The 16211-nt window shown below is 43.7% G+C and overlaps 2 pseudogenes across 1 annotated transcript; one reads left to right on the forward strand and one right to left on the reverse strand.

Annotated features, from left to right (window-relative positions):
• Positions 1 to 304: 304 nt before the first annotated feature.
• On the forward strand, positions 305 to 1648 carry LOC100997712 (annotated as a pseudogene).
• A 9457-nt stretch (positions 1649 to 11105) lies between these two features.
• On the reverse strand, positions 11106 to 13538 carry LOC116269500 (annotated as a pseudogene). Its single transcript, XR_004177094.1, has one exon. The product of XR_004177094.1 is annotated as an H/ACA ribonucleoprotein complex subunit DKC1 pseudogene (transcript).
• Positions 13539 to 16211: the final 2673 nt, after the last annotated feature.

Genomic DNA, 16211 nt, shown 5'->3' on the forward strand with positions numbered 1-16211 from the left:
GCGGGAGGAGCCTCCGGGTTGGTTGAACTATGGATGCGGAACCCATGGAACACGAAGGGCAGACTGTATAATAAACCCTTTAGGATCCTTGCTGTGTAGTTCTTACAGAATATACAGTCCGTGTCTCTGGCTGCCCACAGTCTTTCACACTTCCAGTGGTATGCACTGAAGTAAAGTCTAACGGCCCTGTTCTCAGTGAAATGAATGAAAAGAGGCACCTGGATCCAGGGTTGAAGCTTCCTAACGGCCTCTGGGATTATACTCTGGAGAACCCGCAGATGGAATGCCTGAGTGACTGAGGAAAATGGGTGCTAATGCATCTCATTATCTTCATTCATGTTCCCGGAGGGTAGGGGGAAATTCACAGGCCCAGTAGACTTTGATAGGGACGTCATCCTATTCTCAGTAAGGCTGAGAATTTCGGTTGCAAACCGAAATTGTATAGCCTTGACCATGGCCATAAGAAACCACAAGACAAAAAAAAAAGAGGACTTCTGGCCCTGCCACCTTAATTAAGCGTCGGAAATCTAATAGGTCTGCCAATCATGCCAAGCAGATGCGAGAACTCCTCTCTGGGTGGGATGTTAGAGATGTCAATGCTTTAGTGGAGGAATATGAGGGAACGCCAGCATTAAAGGAGCTTTCTCTACAAGCCAGTTTGGCTAGGCCGGAAACCTGGACATTGCAGAAAGGTATGAATGATCTTTATGAGTACAAGTATCGTACTGATGTAGATTTCATATGTCAAGAAACTTGTTATTCTGTTCATTGTGCCATTTTGGCAGCAAGGTGTCCATTTTTTAAAACGCTGCTTTCTTCCTCACCTGAGTATAGGGCAGAGATAATAATGGACATCAATACAGCTGGTATTGATATGCCCTTGTTTTCTGCTTTGTTACACTACCTTTATACAGGAGAGTTTGGAATGCAGGACTCAGGGTTTCAAAATGTCGATATCCTTGTTCAGCTTAGTGAAGAATTCCCTTGATGTAGATATGCGTGGACTCTTTGATTACATGTGTTATTATGATGTCGTCCTTAGTTTTTTTCAGACTCTGAACTGGTTGAAGCTTTTGGTGGAAATCAGAACTGTTTAGATGAAGAGCTCAAAGCCCACAAGGCTGTTATTTCTGCACAGTCCCCATTTTTTCGAAATTTATTACAAAGGAGGATACGAACTGGTGAAGAAATCACAGACCGAACTTTGAGGACTCCCACAAGAATTATATTAGATGAGTCCATTATACCAAAAAAATATGCAAAAGTGATATTACACTGTATGTATACCAACATGGTGGACCTCTCTGTTTTGCACTGTAGCCCCTCTGTGGGGAGTCTCAGTGAAGTTCAGGCTCTTGTTGCAGAGAAGTCAAACATGACCAGGGCAGAAGCAGCCATGGAACTTTACCACATAGCACCGTTCTTGGAATTTAACATGCTTGCACAAGGTATGAAGTTCTGGTTTTTAATTTTGATTTCTAGAATTACGTATTTATCTTCCAAACTGAAAACACAACTAGAATAGTCTATGATTTCAGTGTTTGGGATGTTACAGGGTCAGTTTTTTTGAACTTTCAGTTATGACATCTGAGACTGATTGAGCATCATTATCAATGCGGTTCTTTATTTACTATTAAAATCATGCATTCAATACTACAAAAAAATACATATATATAAAATGAAGTGATGGGGTTTTTTCCTCCCAGAAAAATGCACACTCATACACTCAAGTTTGTGTACGCCCTTTCAAGGGATATGGGTGTTCTCCTGAAGCCCATCTACAGACACCTCTCCAAATTAAGAACTTCTGGTGCAAAACGCCAGAACCCTGGGGAGCACAAACATTTGAGGGTTAAGCAGCTGAAGCAAAGAAGAGAAGCCAAAGACAGGAACCAAGTGGGAGCAGTCAGGGTAGATCAGAAAGCAGAATCGGCCCTAGCCTGAGGCAAGAGGGCACCCTGGCCTGGGCCTGCCCTTTGCAGGGCCCAGCTCTCCTCCTCTTCCAGCTGCACCCCTCCCTCAGGATGACCAGTCCCAGGGCCAAGGGGATGTATCCATCTGGATCCTGGGCAGCTCCATGTGGTCAAAGCTCTAGGTCCTAGGACCCTAGGATGTTTCACCCAGACAGCCCTGAGCCTGCTTCAGAGACCTGTGTGGGCCCCTGTCTCTGGTTGTCATTCCAAGGAGTGGCCATTCTGTGTGGGTGGAGGGTTGAGTGAGGGAAGGGAGCTTGGACAGCAGTCTGGGGTATCCCTACAATTGGGAGAGAGGCCAGCAAAGGCTGCACAGAACTCAGTCCTGGTGTTACAGGAAAGGGGTCCCGATCCAGACCCCAAGAGATGGTTCTTGGATCTCACACAAGAAAAAATTCAGGGTGAGTCCTCAGAGTAAAGTGAAAGCAAGTTTATTAAGAAAACAAAGGAATAGGCAGGGCGCCATGGCTCACGCCTGTAATCCCAGCATTTTGGGAGTCCAAGGTGGGTGGATCACGAGGTTAGAAGTTCAAGACCAGCCTTGCCAAGGTGGTGAAACCCCATCTCTACCAAAAATACAAAAATTAGCCAGGCGCGGTGGCGGGTGCCTATAATCCCAGCTACTCAGGAGGCTGAGGCAGGAGAATCGCTTGAACCCAGTAGGCAGAGGTTCCAGTGAGCCAAGATCGCGCCACTGCACTCTAGCCAGGGCAACAGAGCAAGACTCGTCTCAAAAATGAAAAGAATGGATATTCCATAGACAGAGCAGCCCTGAAGGCTGCTGATTGCCAATTTTTATGATTATTTACTGATGATATGCTAAACAAGGACTGGATAACTCATGTCTCCTCTTTATAGACCATATAGGGTAACTTCCTGATGTTGCCATGGCATTTGTAAACTGTCCTGGTGCTGGCGGTACTGTAGCAGTGAGGACGACCAGAGATCACTCTCGTTGCCATCTTGGTTTTGGCCGGCTTCTTTACTGCAACCTGTTTTATCAGTAAGGTCTTTATGACCTATATCTTGTGCCAACCTCCCATCTCACCCTGTGACTTAGAATGCCTTAACCGTCTGGGAATGCAGCCCAGTAGGTTTCAGCCTTATTGTACCCAGCTCCCATTCAAGATGGAGTTGCTCTGTTTCACACGCCTTTGACACTGGTAGGAAGAGAAGAAGGGTTTGCAGGGCTGGGGCCCACTTCTCCTTAAGCTGTTATGTTACAGTGTGAAACTCCAAGGAGATTGTTAGTTTTACCTATAAACTTACAAATTTTACACATAGAGGATGTGGGCCTATGTCTGTATTCTTGCCCCAGGGCTTTTCCAATGTAAAGGGGTGGGCCTGTGGGAAAATGATGGTACAGGACACCGGGGAAGGAGAGTTTTAGGAGGGACATGGCAAACGTCACTGCAGCAGGACAGTGGTGCATCCTGGAGCCTGGTCTCTGGGTCAGCAGCAGCAGTGTCACCCGGGAACCTGTTAGAACTTGCATGCTGGGCCTCCTTCCAGAGCCTCGGAAGCACTGACTCTGGGGTGGGACCCTGCATTGCATGCTCTGCCTTTGGAAGGTTTTGTCGCTGTATATATAGCGGTGGTTCATATAACTTCAGAGGACATCAGAATCACCAGGAGGGCCTTGGAAACATGGTGCAGAGCAAGACAGTGAAACAGGCAGGAGCGGGGAGAAGGTGAGTTGGCTTCAGGCCTCCTTTCCCCAAATGCCTCTGGCTTATATTGCTAAGCCCCTCTCCTTGTCACCTCTGCCAACATGGGGAAATTCCTCATCCCTGCATCCAATTATCCCACCTCACAGACTGTGTCTCTCTCCTCTGGAACCCATCTACTCATCTACATCCTTGCTATGGCAAAACCCCGTTTCTACTAAAAATACAAAAATTAGCCAGGCATGGTGGCGGGTGCCTGTAGTCCCAGCTACTCAGGAGGCTGAGGCAAGAGAATCACTTGAACTCGGAAGGCGGAGGTTGCAGTGAACCGAGATCACACCACTGCACTCCGGCCTGGGAGACAGAGAGAGACTCCGTCTCAAAAAATAATAATAATAAAAAAAAAAGAAAAATTAGCTGGGTGTGGTGGCAGATGCCTGTAATCCCAGCTACTCGGGAGGCTGAGGCAGGAGAGTTGCTTGAACTTGGGAGGCGGAGGATGCAGTAAGCCAAGATCATGCCATTGCACTCCAGCCTGGGCAACAGAGAAGACTCTGTCTCAAAAAAAAAATAAAAATAAAAATAAAAATAAATAAATAAATAAATAAAAGCTGCAACTAGGTATCATATCCATTTTCCCCCACTGAATTAATGATGGCATAATACATTTACTATTTCCTTAAAAATAATCCAAGTTAGCCCTTTCCTTATGGGTCACACGGAAGTGTTAACCAATCTTTACAACAACCTTGATTTTCTGATGCAAACATAAATTTTAGGTATGTTCATATTAAATAATCTTATAGTTCAAAGTTTTTTTCATTAAAAAAAATAATAGACTTAATTTTTTTTAGAGCAGCTTCAGGATTACAGAGAAATCAGCAGGAAGTTCCCAAATAGCCCCTTCCACACACACAGTTTCCCTTCTTACTAACATCTTGCATTAATGTGGGACATTTGTTACAACTGATAAATCAATATCGATACATTATTATTAATGACAGTCCACAGTTCATTAGGGTTCACTCTTTATGCTGTACAGTTCTATGGGTTTTGACAATGGCATCCACCATTACAGTCTCCTACAGTGTAGTTTCACTGCCCTAGAAGTCTCCCGTAATCTAACTCTTCATGTCTCCCTCCCCACAATTCTTGGCAATCACTGCCATCTCCATAGGTTTGCTTTTTGCATTGTCAGATGGTTGGAATCATACAGAAATCATACTTTTTCAGAATGGCTTCTTTCACTTAGCAATCTGCATTTTAAAAAGTGCAAGGAATTCCACCCCAAAATATGACTCCTTGGCATAATGAGCATTTTGAATTAAAAGCCCTTACAGATTGATAGGACTTGGAAGAGACTTTTCTCCTAGCCACACAAAGACCTGACAGATCCACCAAGAAGAACAAGGGTTTTTTTCTCCCATGTTATTTCATTGTCTATTGCAGGAATGATAATCAAGAATGTAACCAGACTTGGCCCAACCTTTTTACAAAATGTCTCTCAGGCTCATTCATTTTCCAGAGAGAAACATTTACAAGTCAGTCTCTGTCCCCCACTAAGTATCCATTCATCCTCCCTAGTAATCAATTACTACCCCTCAACAGAATTACCCATATTCCCCATCCCCATCTCCCTTCTGGCATGAGGTTATGTAAGTATTTGGGCCCCACTGGGATACTGGGTAATCACTCTGTGATTCTCTCCACATACATGGCTAAATAAATTCGTATGCTTTTCCTATTTATTTATTTATTTATTTATTTAATTTATTTATTTTATTCTATTTTTGTGAGACAGAGTATCGCTCTTATTGCCCAGGTTGGAGTACAATGGCGTGATTTTGGCTCACAGCAACCTCCACCTCCCAGATTCAAGCAATTCTCCTGCCTCAGCCTCCCAAGTAGCTGGGATTACAGGCATGCCCCACCATGCCCGGCTAATTTTGAATTTTTAGTAGAGACGGGGTTTCTTCATGTTGGTCAGGCTGGTCTCGAACTCCCGACCTCAGGTGATCCGCCCACCTTGGCCTCCCAAAGTGCTGGGATTACAGGCGTGAACCACTGCACCCGGCTTACCTTTTATTAATCTGCCTTTCATTTCATCAGTTTTGTAGTTTTCCTCATACAGATCTTAAATGAACACTCTGGAATACCAAAGTATTCCATTTTTGGGTACTAATGCAAGTAGTACTATGTTTTATATCTCAAGGAGCAATGATTCATTGTTGGTATACTGGTATTGGTAATTCGTATCTTGTCTCTTTTTCTTAGTTAACCTGGCTAGAAGTTCATCAATTTTATTGATTATTTCAAACCACCAGCCTCTGTTTTCTCTGTTGATTTCCTGGTTTGTTTCATTAATTTATGCTCTAATTTTTACTATTTTTTTTCTTCTGCTTATTTTGTACTTTGCTTTTCTTTCCTAGTTTTCTAGGCGGCAGCTTCTATTACTGATTTTAATCTTTTTTCTTTTCTACATATATATTCAATGCTACAAATTTCCCTCAAAACACTGTTTTCTCTGAATCCCACAATTTTAATAGGTTATATTTCATTTAGCTTAAAATATTGCTTGAGACTTCTTCCTTAAACTATGTATTGCTTGTAGGTGTTTTTTTTGTTGTTGTTGTTGTTTTTTTTTTTTTTTTTTGAGACGGAGTCTCACTCTGTTGCCCAGGCTGGAGTGCAGTGGTGCAATCTTGGCTCATTGCAACTTCTGCCTCCCAGGTTCAAGCAATTCTCCTGCTTCAGTCTCCCAAGTAGCTGGGACTATAGGAGCACACCGCCACACCCAGCTAATTTTTTTGTATTTTAGTAGAGACGGGGTTTTACTATGTTATCCATGCTGGTCTCAAACTCCTGAATTCAGGCAATCTGCCTGCTCGGCTTCCCAAAGTGCTAATGATTACAGGCATGAGCCACCATGCCCGGCCTGTAGGTGTATTGTTTAATCTCCATGTATTTTTGGAGTTTCCAGCTCTCTTTCTGTTATTGATTTCTCATTTAATTACATTTTGATGTGACAGCATACTTTGATTTCCATTGTTTTAAATTTGTTAAGCTGCATTTTATGGACCAGAATGTGGCCTATCTTGGTGAATATTCTGTATGAGCATGAGAAGAATGTAAATTCTGTTATATGCAGAGTATGAAGTATTCTATAGATGTCAATTAGATCTAGTAGACTGATGGTGTTTAATACAGTTTGGATACCTGTCCCCTCTAAATTTCATGTTGAAGTTTGATCCCTAGTTTGGAGGTGGGGCCTAGTGGGGGCGTCTGAGTTATGGGGGTGGATCCCTCATTAATGGCTTGGTGCCATCCTCATGGTAATGAGTTCTGACTCTAATAGTTTCTGGGGAAACCGATTGTTAAAAAGAGCCTGGCACCTACCTCCCTTCTCTCTCTTCCTTCCTCTCGCTATGCAATGCCTGCTTCCCTTTGCCTTCTGCCATGAGTGGAAGCAGCCTGAGGTCCTCATAGAAGCAGATGCTAGCTGGGTGCAGTGGCTCACGTCTGTAATCCCAGCACTTTAGGAGGCTGAGGCAGGTGGATCACCTGAGATCAAGAGTTTGGGACCACGCATGGCGAAACCCCATCTCTACTAAAAACATAGAAATTAGCCAGGCGTGGTGGCATGTGCCTGTAATCCCAGCTACTTGGTAGGCTGAGGCAGGAGAATTGCTTGAACCCAGGAGGTGGAGGTTTCAGTGAGCTGAGATCACACCACTGCACTCCAGTCTTGGCGAGCAAGACTCCTTGTCAAAAAAAAAAAAAAAAAAAAAAAAAAAGAAGCAGATGCTAATGCCATGCTTCTACAGTCTGCAGAAATGTGAGCCAAATAAACCTCTTTTCTTTATAAATTACCCAACCCCACACATTCCTTTATAGAAACACAAACTATGACAGTGTTGTTCAGTTCAACTCTGTCCTTACTAGTTTTCCATCTCCTGTATCTGTGAATTACAGAGGGGTTTTAAAGTCTCTGACTGTCAGTCTTCTCAAACTGCCATAACAAAATACCATAGTCTGGGTGGTTCAAACAACAGGAATTTATTTTTCACATCTCTGGAGACTAGATGTCAGGGGTCAGGGTGTGGGCAGGGTCAGAGTCTGGTGAGGGCTCTTTCCTTGGGTTGCAGATAGTTGTTTCTTGCTGTGTCCTCACATGGCTTTTCCTTAGTGCATGCACACAGAGAGGCAGGAAGGGAGGGCTCTCTGGTGTGTCTTCCTGTAAAGGCACTAATTCCATCATCAAGGCCCCACCCTTATGACCTTATCTAAACAGAATTAACTCTTAAATGTCTCATCTCCAAATATCATCACACTGGGGGTTAGGGCTTCAACATATTAATTCTGGGGGACATATTTCAGTCCACAATAGCAACTATACTAATGAATTCATCTGTTTTTCCTTACAGTTCTATCAGTTTTTGCCTCATATGTCTTGACAGTCCATTGTTAGGTGCAAACACATTCAGGATCGTTGTGTCTTCTTGGAGAATTGACCTCTTTATCATTATGTAATGTCCCTCTTTATCCTTGGTAATTTTCTTTGCTCTGAGGCTTCTTTGTCTGAAATTGATGTATCTACTCCAGGTTTGTTTTGATTAGTGTTAGTATAATGTATCTTTCTCCATCTTTTTAATCTACATATGTCTTTATATTAAAAGTGAGTTTCTTGTCAATGACTTACAATTGGGTCTTGTTTTTTTGTTTTTTTGTTTTTTTTGAGATAGAGTCCCACTCTGTTGCCCAGGCTGGAGTACAGTGGCATGATCGTAGCTCACCACAACCTCTGCCTCCCAAGTTCAAGTGATTCTCCTGCCTCAGCCTCCCCAGTAGCTGAGACTGCAGGTGTGCACCACCATGCCTGGCTAATTTTTGTATTTTTAGTAGAGACAGGGTTTCACTATGTTGGCCAGGCTGGTCTTGAACTCCAGACCTCGTGATCCACCTGTCTCAGCCTCCCAAAGTGTTGGGATTACAGGTGTGAGCCCCCGTGCCCGGCCTAGTCTTTTTTTTTTTTTTTTTTTTAAATCCACTCTAACAGTCTCTTTTAAAATTGGTATCTTTAGACTACTGATGTTTAAAGTTACTATTGATATAACTGGAATAATGTCTACCATATTTATTATTTTCTATTTGTTGCCTTTAATCTTTTTTTATTGTTTTCCACTGTATTTCTGCCTTTTATGGTTTCAACTGAGCATTTTATGTAATTTTCTCTCCTCTCTTAGCATATATATTATACTAATATATATCAGTTTCCTTCACCCTGAAGAACTTCTTTTAACATTTCTTGGAAGGGAAGAACTAATGGCACCAAATCCTCTTAATTACTGTTTGAAGAAGTCTATTTCTCCATCACTTTTGAAGGATAATGTCCATATGTAGAGAATTCTAAATTGGTGGTTGTTCTCGCTCAACGTTTATTTCACTTTATTCTCTTCTTGCTTGCATGGTTTCTGGACAGAAGTCTGATGGTTCTTATTCTCACTTCTCTCTACAGGTAAGGCTTTTCCCCTTTCTGGCTTCTTTCAAGATTTTCTCTGTCTTTGCTTTTCTATAGTTTGAATATGATATGCCTAGATATAGATTTGGTTTTGTACTTATCATGCTTGGTATTTTCTGAGCTTCCTGGATCTGTGGATTGGTGTCTGTCATTAATTTTCGAAAATTCTCAGCCATTATTACTTCAAATACTTTGTTTTCTTCTCCTTCTGGTATTTCCATTATATGCATAACTTTTATAATTAACCCATGGTTCCTGAATATTCTGCTCTTTTCATTCATTCTTCTCTGTGCATTTCAGTTTTAGAAGTTTCTATTGACATGTCTCCAAGCTCACTGATTCTTTCCTTGGCCACGTCCAGTCTATTGATGAGCACATCAGAAGCACTCTTCATTTCCATCAATGTTTTGATTTCTAGTATTTCTTTTTTATCCTTTCTTAAAATTTCCATCTCTGCCTTACACTGCATTTTAAACACTTTTCCCATTAGAACCCTTAGAGTATAAATCATAGTTATTTTAAATACCCAGTCTCATAGCTGTCATAACTGAGTCTGGTTCTGATGTTTGGTCTGTCTTTTCAAGTGGTGTGGGGTGTTTTCATCTTTATGATGCCTTACAAGATTTGTTGAAAGCCTGGCAAGATACACTGGTTAAAAGGAATGTAAGCAAATAGGCCTTTAGTGTGAAGTTTTACATTTATTTGACCAGGAGTTAGGATGTGTTTACTATTTGCTTTTTCCACAAGTATCAGAGGCTAAAATTTCCTCTGAATTTACTGTTTTTGTCTCCCTTGTTGCTTTGGGTTTCCATACAGATATCTTCTTAAATAAGATCTGAGACACACAGTTTTTTCATTTGTAACCCTCTGTTATTATACAGGAGCCCTACTGATGTGGTGGTAATGCAGAGGGGAGGAGAAACGTTCTACAATCCTATGATAAGGTCTCAGTCTTTCAGTGAGCCTGTGCCTCTAGGCTGTGACCTTCAACAGTACATCTTAGGTTTCTCCCCACTCCCTCTTAGGTGACAGGAGGAAGCCTATGCAGGGCTGGGTTGGATATTTCCCTTCCACCAGGTCAACAGGGTTTGATAAAACAATTTCTCATAACACTAGGCCTTTTTAAGAGGAACAGAAGGCTCTGCCATATTTCTAAATGGCTACTCCCACCCAGAGGCATGAGGGGATTTTTCTCCAGTCTTCACTTGAGAATCTGGCAAGACTCCTGGAGGTGAAAATCACAAAAGTGTAAGAGTTCTGAGACTTGGCCCTCCAGGAGTTTCCAACTCTCAAGCTTGTCCACATGGAACTTCCAGCCATTCACCAATTAAGCTAGCTTAAGTTTTTCTACCGTGGCACTGGTTCCAGTGGGGGTTTCTGCTTCTGAGCTTCGGATCTGGTAATCCTGCAACTCTCTGTATTATCCTGTCTTTCCAGTTTTGGGGATAGTGGTTTGCCCTGCAAGCTCAATTCACTGACAGACTTAAAGAGAGTTGTTGATATGCAATTTGTTCAGCCTTTTTCTTGCTGTGAGAACAGGAATGATGACTTCTCAGCTCCTCACTCAGACTGAGTCAAAGTTATTTTCTTTAAGACAGGGCTTTGTCTTTTTTTTTCTTTTTTTGAGATGGAGTCTTACTCTGTCTCCCAGGCTGGAGTGCAGTGGCCAGATCTTGGCTCACTGCAAGCTCCGCCTCCCAGGTTTACACCATTCTCCTGCCTCAGCCTCCCGAGTAGCTGGGACTACAGGCGCCCACCACCACGCCCGGCTAGTTTTTTTGTATTTTTTAGTAGAGACAGGGTTTCACTGTGTTAGCCAGGATGGTCTCGATCTCCTGACCTTGTGATCCCATCTCGGCCTCCCAAAGTGCTGGGATTACAGGCTTCAGCCACCATGCCCGGCCAAAGTTATTTTCAAATATAAAAGTTTAAGATAATATATATATATTTTTTAAAGGTCCCTAGATTTTTAATCAAAATATTTTACAATTTTTGCTCTGCTAGCATGAGATCACCAACAAGAAAACCCAACAGGAATACATAAAAAACTTAACAAATTGACTTTAGTAAGTAAAAATTACAACATTCTTCTCCCAGCAATGAACAATTTCATTCTTTAAAAGTAAACGAGGCCTAAAACAAGACGGCACAGGAACAAGTAGTCAGATGGATTTAGGTGAACACTGTACAGAAGCTTTGAGGAAGTGCAAAGGACTGACCTCTAGGCCAGAACAAGATGGAAAACTACCAGGCCCGTCAGACACCAGCATGGACAAAACTCAGTTATACTGAATTCAGAGACAAAATTCAGTGACACTCTTCTATCACTTATTTACGGTTCTACACCATTTCACTGAGCAGACTTAGTTTTTTGTTTTGTTTTGTTTTACAAACCTTATAAACAGAGGGGATTAAAAAATGCAAACTAGGACTATGATGTTAAGACAACCACTAGCAGACAGCTGCGGACAGTTACTGGGTCTGAAGGTGAGGCTTCCCAGCTCAAACTGAGAAGTCATTGGGATAAACTCTGCCTCTTTCATCACCCATATCCTTAAAACAGGACAAGATGGGATGACCACACCAGGTAACATCACCGAGGTCTCAAAGTAGCAGCTAAAATGTGCCGGAACTCTTCACCCTGTCTAGGACCTATGTTCCACTCTCTCAGCAACAAAAGGATCTATAACATGTTTTCTTAATAAGGCTTTAGTTTCTCCTCCAGCTGGACACAATGCTTCAAGTGGCCTTCACTACTCAGAAACCAATTCTACCTCTTTTGCTTTCTTCTTCTTCTTCTTCTTCTTGGTGGTATCACTGTCCCCATCTCCAGGCTCGGCCCCGCTCTCCAGACCAGCCTTGGCCTTCTTGTCCTTCTTACTCTTCTTCTTTTCCTTCTTGATCAACTGAGGAGCTGCTGGAGGGGTCTCGTCACTTTCACTCTCACTCTCTTGCTTCCGCTTCGCAGTTTTTGCTGCTTCGGCAACTACCTGCGGGGCTTTTACCACTTCAGCAACCACCTCTTTTTTGGCAGTCTCACTGTAGTCAACATACTCCTGCTTCCAGGTGGCAGGCGTGCTCTCTGTGGGCTTCCCGTACTTGTCCAGAAGGCCCTGCTTGATCATCAGCTTCTTCTGACTTGCCTTTGGACCTAAACCCCACTTCCGAGGGTAAGTGTCTCTCTCCATGATCACTCTCTTGATCTTTGCTACTATACCATGATCGCAGGTAGAGATGACCGCTGTGGTCATTAACGCAATAGCCATGCAGATTGCTTCTCCTTTGGTGGTGATAACCACAATCTCCTGATTGACCTCAATGCCATCCTCATATCGAAGAACACCTGGAAGCATGATCTTGGCCCCATAGCAGATAGCATTTACTGCACTGTCTTTCATAACCAGCCGTTTATGAGATGTCAACAACTTTTCCAAAGGGTAAACAACTCGCCGCAGGTAACTCTCATCCTTGTGGTTATCATACAGCCACTGAGCATCAAGCACATCGTGCATTGTCACCATGTGGTCCTTTTCACTCATGACTCCAGAACGAACCCTCCGAAGCTCCTGCATCTGACCACCAACTCCCAATAACAAACCAAGGTGCACACATAATGTCCGAATGTAGGTGCCAGCCTCACAACTCACCCAAAAGATTCCTAATCTTCTTTCAGGATCGTATTCAATCATTTTGCTCTCGTAGATGGTCCTCACTTGGAGCTGCCTCTTTACTGCAGCAATAAGTGGGGGTCGCTGGAATAGGGCACCTGTCAGAGTTTCTAGGGCCCTAGAAAGCTGGGTCCCCCCTTCAATAGCATTGTGCAGCCGGACAATCCCCACATACTCTTTGCCTGCACTCTGTTGTGACTTCACCAAGCGAGTGGCTCGTTCTATGCACACGATTAAACAACCAGTCACCTTGGGATCCAGAGTACCACTGTGCCCTGTCTTCTCCACCCTAAGTATCCGTCGAATCCAGGCTACCACCTCATGGGAAGAGGGGTTAGAGGGCTTGTCAAGATTAATGAAACCTGTCCTGATATAGTCCCCAATCTCTCTCTTCAGAGGATTTGAACCACATGCAAGAGGTGTATAGTGTGTTGTCCTTACATTCAGCTTATCAAAATTCTTTAGCAGAAGGGGCCACTGAGACGTGTCCAACTTAGCAACTTTGGATTCGGGTTTGATAAGAAATTCTTCAGCGTGTTGTATTTCAGCTACATCTTCTTCTGGCAATGACTTCCGCTCCTTTTTCTTCTTATGTTTCTTTGGCAAAATAATTACTTCCGCATCCGCCATGTTATCCTGCACCGCGTGCGTGCAGCCTGGACCACAGCTGAGAGACCGACCGCCAAGATAATATTTTAAAATAATTGTGTTACATTTTTTTTTGCTTTTTTTTTTTTTTGAGACAGTCTCACTCTGTCACCCAGGCTGGAATGCAGTGATGCAATCTTGGCTCTCAGCTCACTGAAACCTCCACCTCCTGGGTTCAAGTGATCCTCCCACCTCAGCCTCCCACGTAGCCGGGATTACAAGTGTGCACCAGCATACCTGGCTAATTTTTGTATTTTTAGTAGAGACAGGGTTTCACCATGTTGGCCAGGCTCAACTGAAACACCTGACTTCAAGTGATCCACCTGTCTCACCTCCCAAAGTGCTGGGATTACAGGCATAAGCCACTGTGCCTGGCTGTAACTCAGTTAAATTTTCATTGGCTCATTCATATTTCCTAGTTCCCAATCTTTCTGTTGCTCCCATTTAATAAGACTTCAAGAATACAGCATGGACAGGGGTAGGGAAGGAAGATGGTGGCACCCAACAGCCAGTGAGGACAGAGGGACATGGGGATCTGAGGAGTGGCCAGTCTCTTGTGTTATGGCTATATCCCTTCACATGCTCTCCTCACGCCTCCTGACAGGTTAGGTAGGAGGATGTGTCTGGTATCTTGAAAGAACAGCCATGCAGGAATCCCCTCACAGGTTCAGGCATGTTTTTAGGAATGCCAATAAGAAGTGGATTACATTTCAGCACTTTAGCTTCCTCAAATGCAGATATGTCACACAGCTGAACAGAAGCCTCAACCAGCAAGTAGAACCAAAGCCAGAACCAGTGGCATCTCCTTGCCTTGCAAAAACATCTTCGGGTCAAGCGAAACCAGAAATGTATTAGATAAAGACTTCTTCCAGCTCCTAACCTGTCTTCTTCCAGCTCCTATCTTCGTCCAGAAAGCCAAATGAAAAGGAATTGACAGAACTAGAGTGTGCCTCAGTAATTACAGTTTCTTTTTCTTTTTCTTTTTTTTTTTTTTGAGACAGAGTTTTGCTCTGTCACCCAAGATGGAGTGCAGTGGCACGATCTCGGCTCTTTGCACCTCCATCTCCTAAGTTCAAGCGATTCACCTGCCTCGGCCAGCCTCCCAAATAGCTGGGATTACAGGTGCATGCCACCACGCTCGGCTAATTTTCGCATTTTTAGTCGAGATGGGGGTTTCACCACGTTGGCCAGGCTGGTCTCGAACCCCTGACCTCAGGTGATCCACCCACCTCTGCCTCCCAAAATGCTGGGATTACAGGCATGAGCCACTGCACCTGGCCTACAGTTTCAGTAGATGCAGGAAGAGAGACAAAAGAGGAGAAGTAGTGGAAAGAGATGAAGATGCATGTGGATGATTTGCAAGGAAGCTTGGCTTGACTACCCAAAATCAAACACAGGTACTGTTTTTCTGATATAGTTAGATAGTTGAAATCTTACTTTTAGTTAAAAAGCTAATTTGATTGACTGCCCTGAAAGGAAAAATTTGGAACTGCAGTTCCTTCCTGTAATTTTCCTCTCTTTAACTGGGATTTGAAATCGAAGTTTCTGAAATCTATTTATACAGAATTGCAAATAATATTGCATTATAAGTATCAGACTAAAAGTCATCTCCTTTTCTTTTCCAGTTAAAGTTGAACATTTATCCTGCTTAAAAAAAAAAAAAAAAGAAAGAGAGAGAGGAAGGAAGGAAGGAAGGAAGGAAGGAAGGAAGGAAGGAAGGAAGGAAGGAAGGAAGGAAGGAAGGAAGGAAGGAAGGCAAGCAGCATTTACAAAAGGGAGATGGCAGAACAGGAAGCCCCAGGCCCTCCTTCCCCACCGGGAAGACACTGGTTCCACAATACATGGATGAATTCCCTTTGTGAGAAATCAAGAAAATAGTTAACAGGCTCCTCCACTCCAGATGAGCATGAAACCAGCCATGTAGGAGAACTTGTGACACCCCCTTGCCATAGCACCTCCTGTGGCTCAGTGTGGCACAATCAGGAGAAAGCTCCCAGCTCCTGAGCTCTTCCTGGGGAGGCAAAGAGAAGACTAACGCCTATGCCCAATGTGCAGACTTTTCAGGGGGCTGTCTGAGGGATTCGTTTCTATCTTGCCTAAATTCAGGAACTGACTGAAAAAGGCACCAGTCTAGGGACCACTCAGAACAAGAGGAGACTGGGACTGGCATGTACTCTGTCACCATCCCCACTGCCCCAGCTCAGTGTGAAACAAGTGGGAGAAAACACCTGACTCTTGGCTTTCCCTGGGGAGGGAGAGTTGGAGCCTGAATCCAATTTCCAGTTTTTCAGGGGGTTTCCCAGGGGACTGTTTCTCTTGTCCTGAGCACTGAAAGGCTTGATAAACCATAGATGCCTGGAGACTACTGAGAATAAGAGCGTGGCAGCTTGCTGCTGCTTTAGAGGATCTGCAGTCCAACAGAGGCCAATACATCTTGGCGGCCTCTCCTATATAGTGGAAAAGAGAAGAGCAAAGTGTGTCCAACATTCTGCCCTTTTGGGAGGCTGTCTGAGGGACTCGTTTCTATTTTGTCTTGGAGTGCTGATAGAACACAGCATACTGTAGATGCCCGGGGCGGGGGGGCACTGGGAAAGAGAGAGAGCTGGGTGACCTGACCTACTACTGCTCCAGGACTCATGGTGCAGCATACAGAGGTTGATACAGCTCAGCCAGCCTGTATCAAGAGGCTCAGCCAGCCTCACCCTTGTGGAGGGAACGAGACTAGTGGAGCGTGTGT

This window comes from Papio anubis, chromosome 11, assembly GCF_008728515.1.
Source record: "Papio anubis isolate 15944 chromosome 11, Panubis1.0, whole genome shotgun sequence".
Lineage (NCBI taxonomy): Eukaryota > Metazoa > Chordata > Mammalia > Primates > Cercopithecidae > Papio > Papio anubis.